The sequence below is a fragment of the Ailuropoda melanoleuca genome, chromosome 2, assembly GCF_002007445.2.
Source record: "Ailuropoda melanoleuca isolate Jingjing chromosome 2, ASM200744v2, whole genome shotgun sequence".
Taxonomy (NCBI): domain Eukaryota; kingdom Metazoa; phylum Chordata; class Mammalia; order Carnivora; family Ursidae; genus Ailuropoda; species Ailuropoda melanoleuca.
In genome coordinates this window covers 25,014,569-25,026,005 of record NC_048219.1, presented here as the reverse complement: position 1 = coordinate 25,026,005, position 11,437 = coordinate 25,014,569, and the positions used below count along the sequence as shown (strand labels likewise).

At 37.1% G+C, this 11,437-nt stretch overlaps 1 protein-coding gene across 1 annotated transcript in view; it reads left to right on the top strand.

Annotated features, from left to right (window-relative positions):
- Window positions 1-11,437, top strand: part of AGBL4 (ATP/GTP binding protein like 4) — a 1,364,734-nt gene that overhangs the window by 358,209 nt on the left and 995,088 nt on the right. The window lies entirely within an intron of this gene.

Sequence of the window (11,437 nt, the reverse complement as noted above, 5' to 3'; positions counted from 1 at the left end):
GGATCACGCCCTGAGCCGAAGGCAGACCGCTTAACCGCTGTGCCACCCAGGCGCCCCGGTCCAGCCATTCTTTTCCAATTTTAGGAAGCAGGGTAGAAAAGGACATACCTTCCAACTGAATCAGTTGTATTTAAACAGATTTAACCTAGAAATTTGACTCAGTAACTTCCTCTCTCCATTGGCTGGTTACTGCTATCTGGGAAATTGAGTTGTGTCATATTTTAGCTGGGTACAGTGCTAAACAATATGAGGGCTCTGTTACTAAGGAAGAAGAGATATTGGATAGGCAACTAGTAATTTCTGTTGCAGCAAGGGACACATTAGTTTGCCTTTGAGATTCATGTCAGCCCTACCTTTTATTTTGGATTAAGAAATAATATGAGCTAACACTTTAAAGCATTGATTTTGTGCCAGGCATTGAGCTAAATTCTTTAAAGGGTTTTAATTTAATACAATAACTTTATAAAGGGGAATTACTTTCCTTTGTAGAAAGAATATTTGGCATATATTTATTAAGTGTTAAAAATGATAGCAATGATAATGATGACGGTGATGATGATGATGATAATGATGACGATGACGATGCTGCTGCTGATGATAATGATGATGATGAAAGTAATCATTAAAAATGGTTCAAACAGGGAGCTTGGGAAGGTGATGGATTAGGAGGACCCTGAGCTCTCCCCATCCCACATTTACAATTAGATACATCCAATTCAATAAACCGGAGAGTGATCTGAAGACTGGTATAACAAACTCTACAACTAAATATAGCAAAGAAGCTACATCTTAAAGTTTAGGAACGTCAGAAAGGAGGAGAGAAGCTGCCTGCAGGATGGAGGGATCTGTGTGTGGAGAAAAGACAGAGAAATAGTCCGTTGCACCAGGGAGCTCACATGGGGAAGACTAATCCTCATAACATTTGGCTTTAAAAACTAGAGGGGCTGAATTCTGAGAGTTTTTAAAACCAGTTGGACTTGGAGCCTGGAGCTTTAAAAGTCAGCTGACTCAGTGCTGGGTAAGCCTGTAGGGTGAGAGATAGCTGAATCACTGCCCTCAAAGGACAGCAGCCAGCACAAAGAGGCAAATAAAAAAGGCAGTTTATACAATGCAGGGGGCAAACAGGAGACAGATCTGTTCATACTGATTTCAGAGCATGTTGGGGGACTTCTCCAGAAATAAGGAGCTGGCAGGTGCCATTTTCTCCCTTGCCCTCCAGCATAAGCACAGAGCCATCTGTGGGAGGTATTGCTGCAGAGATTCTTGCTAACAAATCTGCTAGCAGTGCACCATGCCCATGAATTCTTCTGAGGACTCCCCACTCCAAGCCTGCTACCTCTGCCTTCGGCTCAGGACAAATTTTGTTAGTGCGTGTGACCCACCTAGCCTCTATGTGCACACCTACCATCACCTGGACAGGTGCCCCCAGCCACCATTGAGTGCTGGACCTAGCCATGACTAACCATAGTCATGCTTGGTGCTCAGCCTTGCAATGTGAGCAGCCCTCTGGGGGATCCAGCATTGGGCTGTGACCCAATGTAGATTTTGTAATATCGCTGCCCTGCTTTCATGTTCCCTAATGGGCATGCCCCCTAAAAGCTGGACTGCCTGGGTCCCACTAACACCACAGAGAGCAAGCAAAGCACACAACAGGAAGAGAGTCAGTGCAGATGACTGCACTGAAAGGAAGAGTGACTCAGACACAATAGCAGGGCATAAGCAACACACATAGGACACTCCTCTAAAGTGACAAGTTCTGATGAACAGGGGACTCTGCACTGGAGGGCATTCCAGGACCTCCTCCTCATAAAGTCACTACTTTCAAGAGCAGAAGATATACTTGACTTTCTGAACACAGAGAAACAGACAGAGAGGCAGATAAAATGAGGAGACAGAGAAATTTATCCCAAATGAAAGAATAGGACAAGACCACAGCCAGAGATCTAAGTGAAACAGAACTAAGTAACATGCTTGATAGAGAATTTACAACAATGATCACAAGGATAGTCACAGGATTTGGGAAAATCGTGGAGGACATGAATGAGACCCTTAACACAGAGATAAGGAATAATGTAGGAGAGATAATGGGCTCAATATGAAATGAGAACACACTTGATGGAATGAACAGCATGATGGAAGAAGCAGAGGAACTGATTAGTGACTTTGAAGACAGAGTAATGGAAAATAATCAATCTGAACAAAAGAGAGGAAAAATAATTATGCATAGGAATCTCAGAAGAAGAGTAAGAAAAGGGGGCAAAAATTTATTTGAAGAGATAATAGATGAAAACTTCCCTAATCTGGGGAAAGAAACAGATATCCAGATCTAGGAGGTGCACAGAACTCCTATCGGAATAAACAAAAACAGACTCACACCAAGACATATTGAAATCAAATTGGCAAAATGTAGTGATAAAGAAAAAATTCTAAAAGCAGCAAGACAAAACAGTCAGTAACTTGCAAGGGAAATCCCTTAAGGCCAGCAGAGGATTTTTCAACAGAAACTTTGCAAGCCAGAAGAGAATGGCATGATATATTCAACTTGCTAAATAGGGAAAATGTGTAGCCAAGAATACTGTATCCAGCAAGGCTATCATTCAGATTAGAAGGAGAGATAAAGAGTTTCCTAGACAAATGAAACCTGAAGGAGTTCACTAAACCACTAAACCAGCCCTGCAAGGGCTCTTCCTGTTAAGTGGTTCACAGGACCACTAAACCAGCCCTGCAAAAAATATAAAAGGGACTCTTTGAGTAGAAAGGAGAGACCAAAAGTGACAGCAAAAGGTAGGAAACACAAATGCAGTAAAAATGAATATATCTGTAAAAAATCAATCAAGGAATTCACAAAAAAGATATAAAATGTAATAGTATATACATAAAACATGGGGAGGAGAGGAGAAAAGAATGGGTTCAAACTTAAATGACCATCAACTTAATAGAGATTACTATATGCAGAAGAAGTTTCATACAAACCTAGTAGTAACCATATATAAAAAATCACTAATAAATATGCAAAGAATAAAGAAAGAAATTCAAATATATCACTAAAGATCTCAAAACTTCATAAAGAAAGAAAAACAGGAGAGGATCAGAGAAAATCTTCAGAAACAACCACAAAACAAGTAATACAATGGCAATAAATACATATCTATCTATCAATAATTACTTTGAATATCAATAGATGAAATGCTCCAAAAAGAGACATAGGGTGACTGAATGGTAGGAAGAAAAAAAAAAAGACCCATCTATATGCTGCCCATAAGAGACTTATTTTAGACCTAAAGACACCTGCATATTGAAAGTGAGGAGATGGAGAAACATCTATCATGCAAGTGGATATCAAAAGAAAGCTGTGTAGCTCTACTTACATTGGACAAAATAGATTTTAAAACAAAGACTGTAGTAAGAGACAAGAATACTGTATGATAATAAAGAGAATGCTCCAATAAGATATTTACAATTACAATAAATATTTATAATTGCTACATATTTATGCAACCAACATTGGAACACCCAAGTACATTAAACAGTTAATAACATACATCAAGGAGCTAATTGATAGTAATACAATAATAGTAGGGGACTTTAACACCCCACTTAGATCAAGAGGCAGATTATCTAAACAGAAAACCACGAAACAATGGCTTTGAATGACACAATGGATCTAATGGATTTAACAGATATATTCAGAGCTAGAGCACTTCATCCTAAAACAGTAGAATACACATTCTTTTCAAGTGCACATGGAACATTCTCTAGAATAGATCACATATTAGGCAACAAAATAAGCCTAAACAAATTCAAGAAGATTGAAATCATACCGTGCATTGTTTCTGACCACAATGCTATGAAACTAGAAGTCAACCACAAGAAAAAATTTGGAAATACCACAAATACAGGGAGGTTAAAGGACATGCTACTAAGCAGTGAATGTCAACCAGAAAATAAAAGAAGAAATTAAAAATTACATGGAAACAAATGAAAATGAAAACACAACAGTCCAAAACCTCTGGGATGTAGCAAAATTGGTTCTAAGAGGGAAGCTTATAGCAGAACAGGCCTATCTCTTGACATCAGCCACAGCAACATTTTTCATGACACATCTCCAAAGGCAAGAGAAACAAAAGAAAAAATGAACTTATGGGACTTCATCAAGATAAAAAGCTTCTGTACAGCCAAGGAAACAGTCAAAAAAACTAAGAGGCAACCCACGGAATGGGAGAAGATATTTGCAAATGACACTACAGATAAAAGACTGGTATCCAAGATCTACAAAGAACTTCTCAAACTCAATACACAGGAAACAAATAATCAAATCAAAAAATGGGCAGAAGATATGAACAGACACTTTTCCAATGAAGACATACAAATGGCTAACAGACACATGAAAAAATGTTCAAAATCATTAGCCATGAGGGAAATTCAAATCAAAACCACATTGAGATACCACCTTACACCAGTTAGAATGGCAAAAAATGACAAGTCAAGAAACAACAATTGTTGGAGAGGATGTGGAGAAAGGGGATCCCTCCTACATTGTTGGTGGGAATGCAAGTTGGCACAGCCACTTTGGAAAACAGTGTGGAGGTCCCTTAAAAAGTTAAAAATTGAGCTACCCTATAATCCAGCCATTGCACTACTGGGTGTTTACCCCAAAGTACAGACGTAGTGAAGAGAAGGGCCATATGCACCCCAATGTTCATAGCAGCATTGTCCACAATAGCTAAATTGTGGACGGAGCTGAGATGCCCTTCAGCAGATGACTGGATTAAGAAGCTGTGGTCCATATATACAATGGAATATTACTCAGCGATCAGAAAGAACGATTTCTCAACATTTGCTGCAACATGGACCGGACTGGAGGAGATAATGTTAAGCGAAATAAGTCAAGTAGAGGAAGACAATTATCATATGATTTCTGTCGTCTATGGAACATAAGAACTATGATGATTGGTAGGGGAAGAAAGGGAAGAATGAAGGGGGGTAAACAGATGGGGAAATGAAGCATGAGAGACTATGGACTCTGAGAAACAAACTCAGGGCTTCAGAGGGGAGGGGGTGGGGGAATGGGATAGGTTGGTGATGGGTAGTAAGGAGGGCATGTATTACATGGTGCACTGGGTGTTATACGCAAGTAATGAATCATAGAACTTTACATCAAAGACTAAGGATGTACTGTATGGTGACTAACATAAAAGATATTTAAGGAATTGGACCGGGTGGGGGGGGGAGAAAATGCTAAGTGCTAAGAACATTAAAAAAAAGAAGAAGAAAAAATTCAAACAACCTAACTTTACACCTAAAGGAGCTAGAAAAAACATCAATGAACAAATTCTAAATCTAGCAGAAGGAAAGAAATAATAAAGATTAGAGTAGAAAAAAATGATATCAAACTAAGAAAAAAAAACAATCCAATTGAGCAAATCAGTGCATCCAGGACCTGGTTCTTTGAAAAAAATCAATAAAATTGATAAATCTCTAACCAGAATTATTAAGAAAAAAAGAGAAAGGATTCAAATAAATGAAATCACAAATGAGAGGAGAAATAACAACCAACACCACAGAAATAAAATTATAAGAGAATATTATGAAAAACTATATACCAACAAATTGGGCAATCTAGAAGAAATGGATAAATTCCTAGAAACATATAACCCACCAAAATTGGAACAGGAGGAAATAGAAGACTTGAACAGACTGATAACCAGCAAAGAAATTGAGTCAGTAATCAAAAATCTCCCAACAAACAAAAGCAAAGGACCAGATGGTTTCCTGGGGGAATTCTACCAAACATTTAAAGAAGAGTTAATACCTATTTTTCTCAAACTATTCCAAAAAAGGAAAGGAAGGAAAACTACCAAATTCATCCTGTGAGGCCAGCATTACCTTTATAACTAAACCAGATAAGACACCACTCAGAAAGAGAACTATAGGCCAGTATCTTTGATGAGCATAGATGCAGACATCTTCAATGAAATACTAGCAAACCAAATTCAACAGGACATTAAAAAAATTATTCATCAAGATCAGGTGGGATTTATTCCTGGGTTGCGAGGGTGGTTCAATATTTGCAAATGATCAATTTGATACATCAGACCAATAAGAGAAAGGTTAAGAACCATATGATCATTTCCTTACATGCAGAAAATCATTTAACAAAGTAAAACATCCACTCATGATAAATACCCTCCAACAAAGTAGGGTTAGTGGGAAGATACCCCAACATAATAATGTCCATATATGAAAAACTGATAGCTAATATCATCCTCAGTGCGGAAAAATTGAGAGCTTTTTCCCCTAAGGATAGTAACAAGGCAAGGATGTGTACTCTCACCTCTTTTATTCAACATTGTATTGGAAGTCCTAGTCATAGCAATCAGACAACAAAAAGGAAAAAAAAAGGCATCCAAATCAGTAAGGAAGAAGTAAAACTTTCACTATTTGCAGATGACATGATCACAAGGAGATCATTTTCTATAGGAAACCCAAATGACTCCACCAAAAAACTGCTAGAACTCGTACATGAATTCAGTAAAGTCCCAGGATACAAAATCAATGTACAGAAATCAGTTGCATTTCTACAGACCAATAATGAAGCAGCAGGAAGAGAAATTAAGAAAACAATCCTGATTACAATTGCACCAAAAATGATGAGATACCTGGGAATAAATCTAACCAAAGAAGTGAAAGACCTATCTATACTCTGAAAACTATAAAACACTGATGAAAGAAATTGAAGATGATACAAATGGAAAGACATTCCATGCTTATGGATTGAAAGAACACATACTGTTAAAATATTTATACTACTGAAAGCAATTCATGTATTTTATAAAATCCCTACCAAATACCACCAGCATTTTTCACAGAGCTAGAACAAACAATCCAAAATGTGTATGGAACCACAAAAGACCCCCAATAGTCAAAGGAATTTTGAAAAAGAAAAGCAAAGCTACAGTCAGTTAAGCATCTGCCTTTGGCTCAAGTCATGACCCCAGGGTCTTGGGTCAGGCTTCCTGCTCAGTAGGAAGTGTGCTTCTCCCTCTCACTCTTCCTCTACCCCTCCCTCTGCTCATTCTCTCTCTCTCTCTCTAATAAATAATAAATAAATAAAATCTTAAAAAAAGAAAAGCTGGAGGGATCACAATTCTGGACTTCAAGTTATATTACAAAGAAGTAGCAATCAAAGCATCATGGTACTGGGGGAAAAAAACATAGTCACATAGATTGATGGAACAAAATAGAAAACCTGGAAATGAACCCACAAGTATGTGGTCGATTATTCTTGTCAATGCAGGAAATAATATCAAATGGGAAAGGAAAGTGTGTTCAACAAAGTGTGTTAGGAAAACTGGATAGCTCCATGCAAAAGAAACAAATGGACCACTTTCTTGCAGCATACACGAAATTAAATTCAAAATGTATTTAAGACCTAACTGTGAGACTTGAAACCATAAACATCCTAGAAGTAAATACAATCAGTAATCTCTTTGACATCATCCACAGCAACTTTTTTCTAGATATGTCTCCTGAGGCTAGGGAAACAAAAGCAAAAATGAGCTATTAGGATTACATCAAAATAAAAAACTTCTACATGGTGAAGGAAACAGTCAACAAAACTAATAGGCAACATACGGATTGGGAGAAAATATTTTCAACTGACATATCTGATAAATGATATCTGTATCCAAAATATATAAAAATTGTATAAAACTCAACATCCAAAAAACAAATAATCCAACTAAGTATGGACAGAAGAAATGAATAGACGAAATGAATAGACATTTCTCCAAAGGATATATCCAGATGGCCAACAGACATCTGAAAAGATGTTTGTCATCACTTACCATCAGAGAAATGCAAATCAAATCTACAATGAGATATCACCCAACACCTGTCAGAATGGCTAAGACCAACAACATTAAAAAACCATAGGTGTTGGTGAGGATGTGGAGAAAAAGGAACTCTGTGCCCTGTTGTGGGAATGCAAACTGGTACAGCTGCTCTGGAAAACAGTATGGAGGTGCCTCAAAATGTTAAAAATAGAACTACATTATAGTGGTATCCAGTAGTCATACTCCTGTGTATTTACCCAAAGAATATGAAACACACTAATTCAAGGGGATACATGCACCACTGTGTTTATTGCAGCATTATTTACAATAGGCAAGATATGAAAGCAGCCCAGGTGTCCATGGATAGATGAATGGATAAAGAAAATGTGCTGTGTATATACTCGGACATATAAAAGAACGAATTCTTGTCATTCGCAATGACCTGGGTGGAACTAAAGAGTATTATGCAATGTGAAATAAGTCAGATAGAGAAAGACAAATATCATATGATTTCACTAATGTGGAATTCAAGAAATTAAAAAAAAATGGGCAACATGGAAAAAAAAAGAGAGAGTGGCATACCAAGAAATAGACTCTTAATTGTAGAGAACAAAGTGATGGTTACCAGAGAGGAGGTGGATAGGGGAAATGAAGTAGGTGATGGGGATTAAGGAGGGCATGTGTAATGGACACCATGGGTTGCATGGATGTGTTGAATCACTATACTGTACACCTGAAGTTAATATTGCCCTATATTGTTAACTGGAATTTAAATAAAAACACTGGGTGTTATATGCAACTAATGAATCATTGAACACTGCATCAAAAACTAATGATGTAAATATATCTTGGCTAATTGAACATAAGAAAAATAATATGGTTAAATACTAAAAGAATAATTAAATGGCTCACATTTTGAATACTTATGATGAGCCTATTACTGTGCTAAGGCTTTTGATTCTACACAAACACATACAGACACTCTAGTACTCCCGAAAACCATAAGAGGTGGAAGTTTTATTTGCATTCTACAGAGGAAGTAAATGAACATTAGGCCATGTAAGTAACTTGCCCAAAGGTCCACAGCTAGTCAGCGGCAGAGCCAGGACTACCATTTAAGCCTTAAATGCAAAGCCATTGCTTTTAACCACTGTGCTGTATTTAAGGGGCTGCACAAGCCCAAGATGGTACAGAATTAAAAAGTAATAGTCCTTGTTCTTGAGGAGCTCACAGTTCAGTCAGTTGACAGTTATATATATCAAATAAATAATTGCATTGTAATTTCACAAACACAATATTTGAAATTTTTCAAGTTGTGATGAGACCACAGAATTTACTTTGAGTGTTCATGAGAAGGGAATCTATGCCCTTGATCCTTGGACTTAAATTTAGTAGAAGAACCACTCAGGTGAAAGGATCTTGTAAATGTTCAACATTAGTAGTAATGACATTCAAAAATGTAATCAGCTTGCTACTCTATCAGTAAGCAAACAGGTAAATTAGTAGTTCAGAAGTGTCAAATGCTAAGGAGGAAGCTTCTGAGACACTGATGATATAGGTATTATTTAGAGACTTGTTTTGACTCTACTTTCTGAAGCTGAGTTTTGTTACATAATCAAGGGGTCTAGATGTTGTAAAAGTTTCCTTATAGTGGAAGTGTTTACATTTTTAATGCAAGTTCTTCCAAAATGGTGATGTACACCATGAGTATAGAAAGGGAAGAGAGACATAGCAGAGGATCAAGAAATTGGGCAGTTCTGGTGGGATTGAACCTTTGTGGAGTTAGCACCAGCAGCTGCAGAATTCCTTAGGAAACCAAAGGGTCAAGGAAGAGCTAAGAAAGATATGTTCCATCTGCTGCTCTAGCCATGTGTGGTTTCTGTACTTAGGCTACTTTTCTGTATCCCTTACTAATTAAATTAGTAACATAATCCAATTTTAGAGAAGGTATGTGATCATTTCTTGTAACCTACTTGAGATATTGCAGAGGGGCTTCCTGGGGAAGGAGTTCTTTATAGATTTTGGATACTAACCCTTTATCGAATGTCATTTGCAAATATCTTCTCCCATTTTGAAGGTTCCTTTTTAGTTTTGTTGATTGTTCCCTTTGCTCTGCAGAAGCTTTTTATCTTGACATTCCAATAGTTTATTTTTGCTTTTGTTTCCCTTGCTGCAGGAGACGTATCTAGTAAGAAGTTGGTACGGCCAATGTCAAAGAGGTTACTGCTTATATTCTTCTCTAGAATTTTGGTGGTTTTCTCACTTGATCTCTGCAATAACCCTTCAGAATAGGTATTATTATTCCATTTTGCAAACTAGGAAACTGAGGCATAATTAGTATCTTGTCTAAGTTCTTATAGTAACTGTATAGGCAAGGTCATTCTGATTCCAAATCTGTGATCTTTTGATTATGCATAGTTAGTTTTGTTTGGATACATTGTAGGGTGCTAGGTTAAGAATATTTAAGATCAGCAGAAGAATTATGATCACCTGAATGAAACTCAGTATTGCCTCAGCCAGCCAAATAAGTGAAATCAACTGTTCACATCATGGAGTCTCAATAAAATTTGGTTCTAGCAATACTTCTTCTGGATTCATTGGTAGCGTTTTTTGGGTCTTTTTCATTGAGTATACAGTTTGGTGAGAATGTAACAGGTGGATAAAGAAAATAAGGAAACTGAAGGTATCAATAATCTGTCTTTACTAACTTCCAATCTCTATTCTCTTGGCAGTAACGTGCTAATAGAGATGGGAGAAGGAATGCTGAGAAGGTCAAGCAGAATCTGTGCAATCCACACACGGGTTGCCTGTTTCATACCAGAGAGTGGTTAAGGTACTATGGCTTGTGGGACAAACAAATGTGGTGCCCTCTAGAACTTGGGAGAAACTGTTTAGATATTAAGAGTGAAACATTATCTCTTTCAGGAGTGGTTGGGGTGCTTTAGATATAGACAATATTCACATGAAATGATATCGCTAAGATGTTATTTTGGTGGTAGAGAGCCAGTTATAGCCTGGGAATTATTGAATTTTCTAAATTATTAGCTATTCCAGGTAACATTGTAATTACCAAAAGGATTTGGCTTAATGCTATAACTGATACAGAAAATACTTAATCTAAAAGAAAATTAGTTCATTTGGGAGAAGGGAACTAATATTTGATGATTGCTTATTATTCACCAGGCACTTAATTAGGCCATTTATATTCCTAACTTTGTTTAATCCTTGCACTATGTGGTAGGTAGTTATAATTTCCTCATATGTGGGTGTGGAAATGGAACCTGAGAGGACTTACGTATTTCCCAATCACTCAGTAATAGAATCTGAACCTAGGTTTGACATACTCTACTACCTATAATGTATATCTTTTGACATCTTTGTTACTTTCTTATTTTCCATTTTTTTCAGTATACCTACAGCTAAATTATTAAAGGCCCAGAGTAAATCTCATTAATTCGTGAAATATTTCCTGAGTGTCCACAATATGATAGCACTATGATAAGGGTACCACTGGACTGGGCCTTGAAGTCAAGATATGCTTCATACATGTAGATATGGAAGTATGATGGCAGGAAACTATAGGCAATTTGGATAGTTAAAAG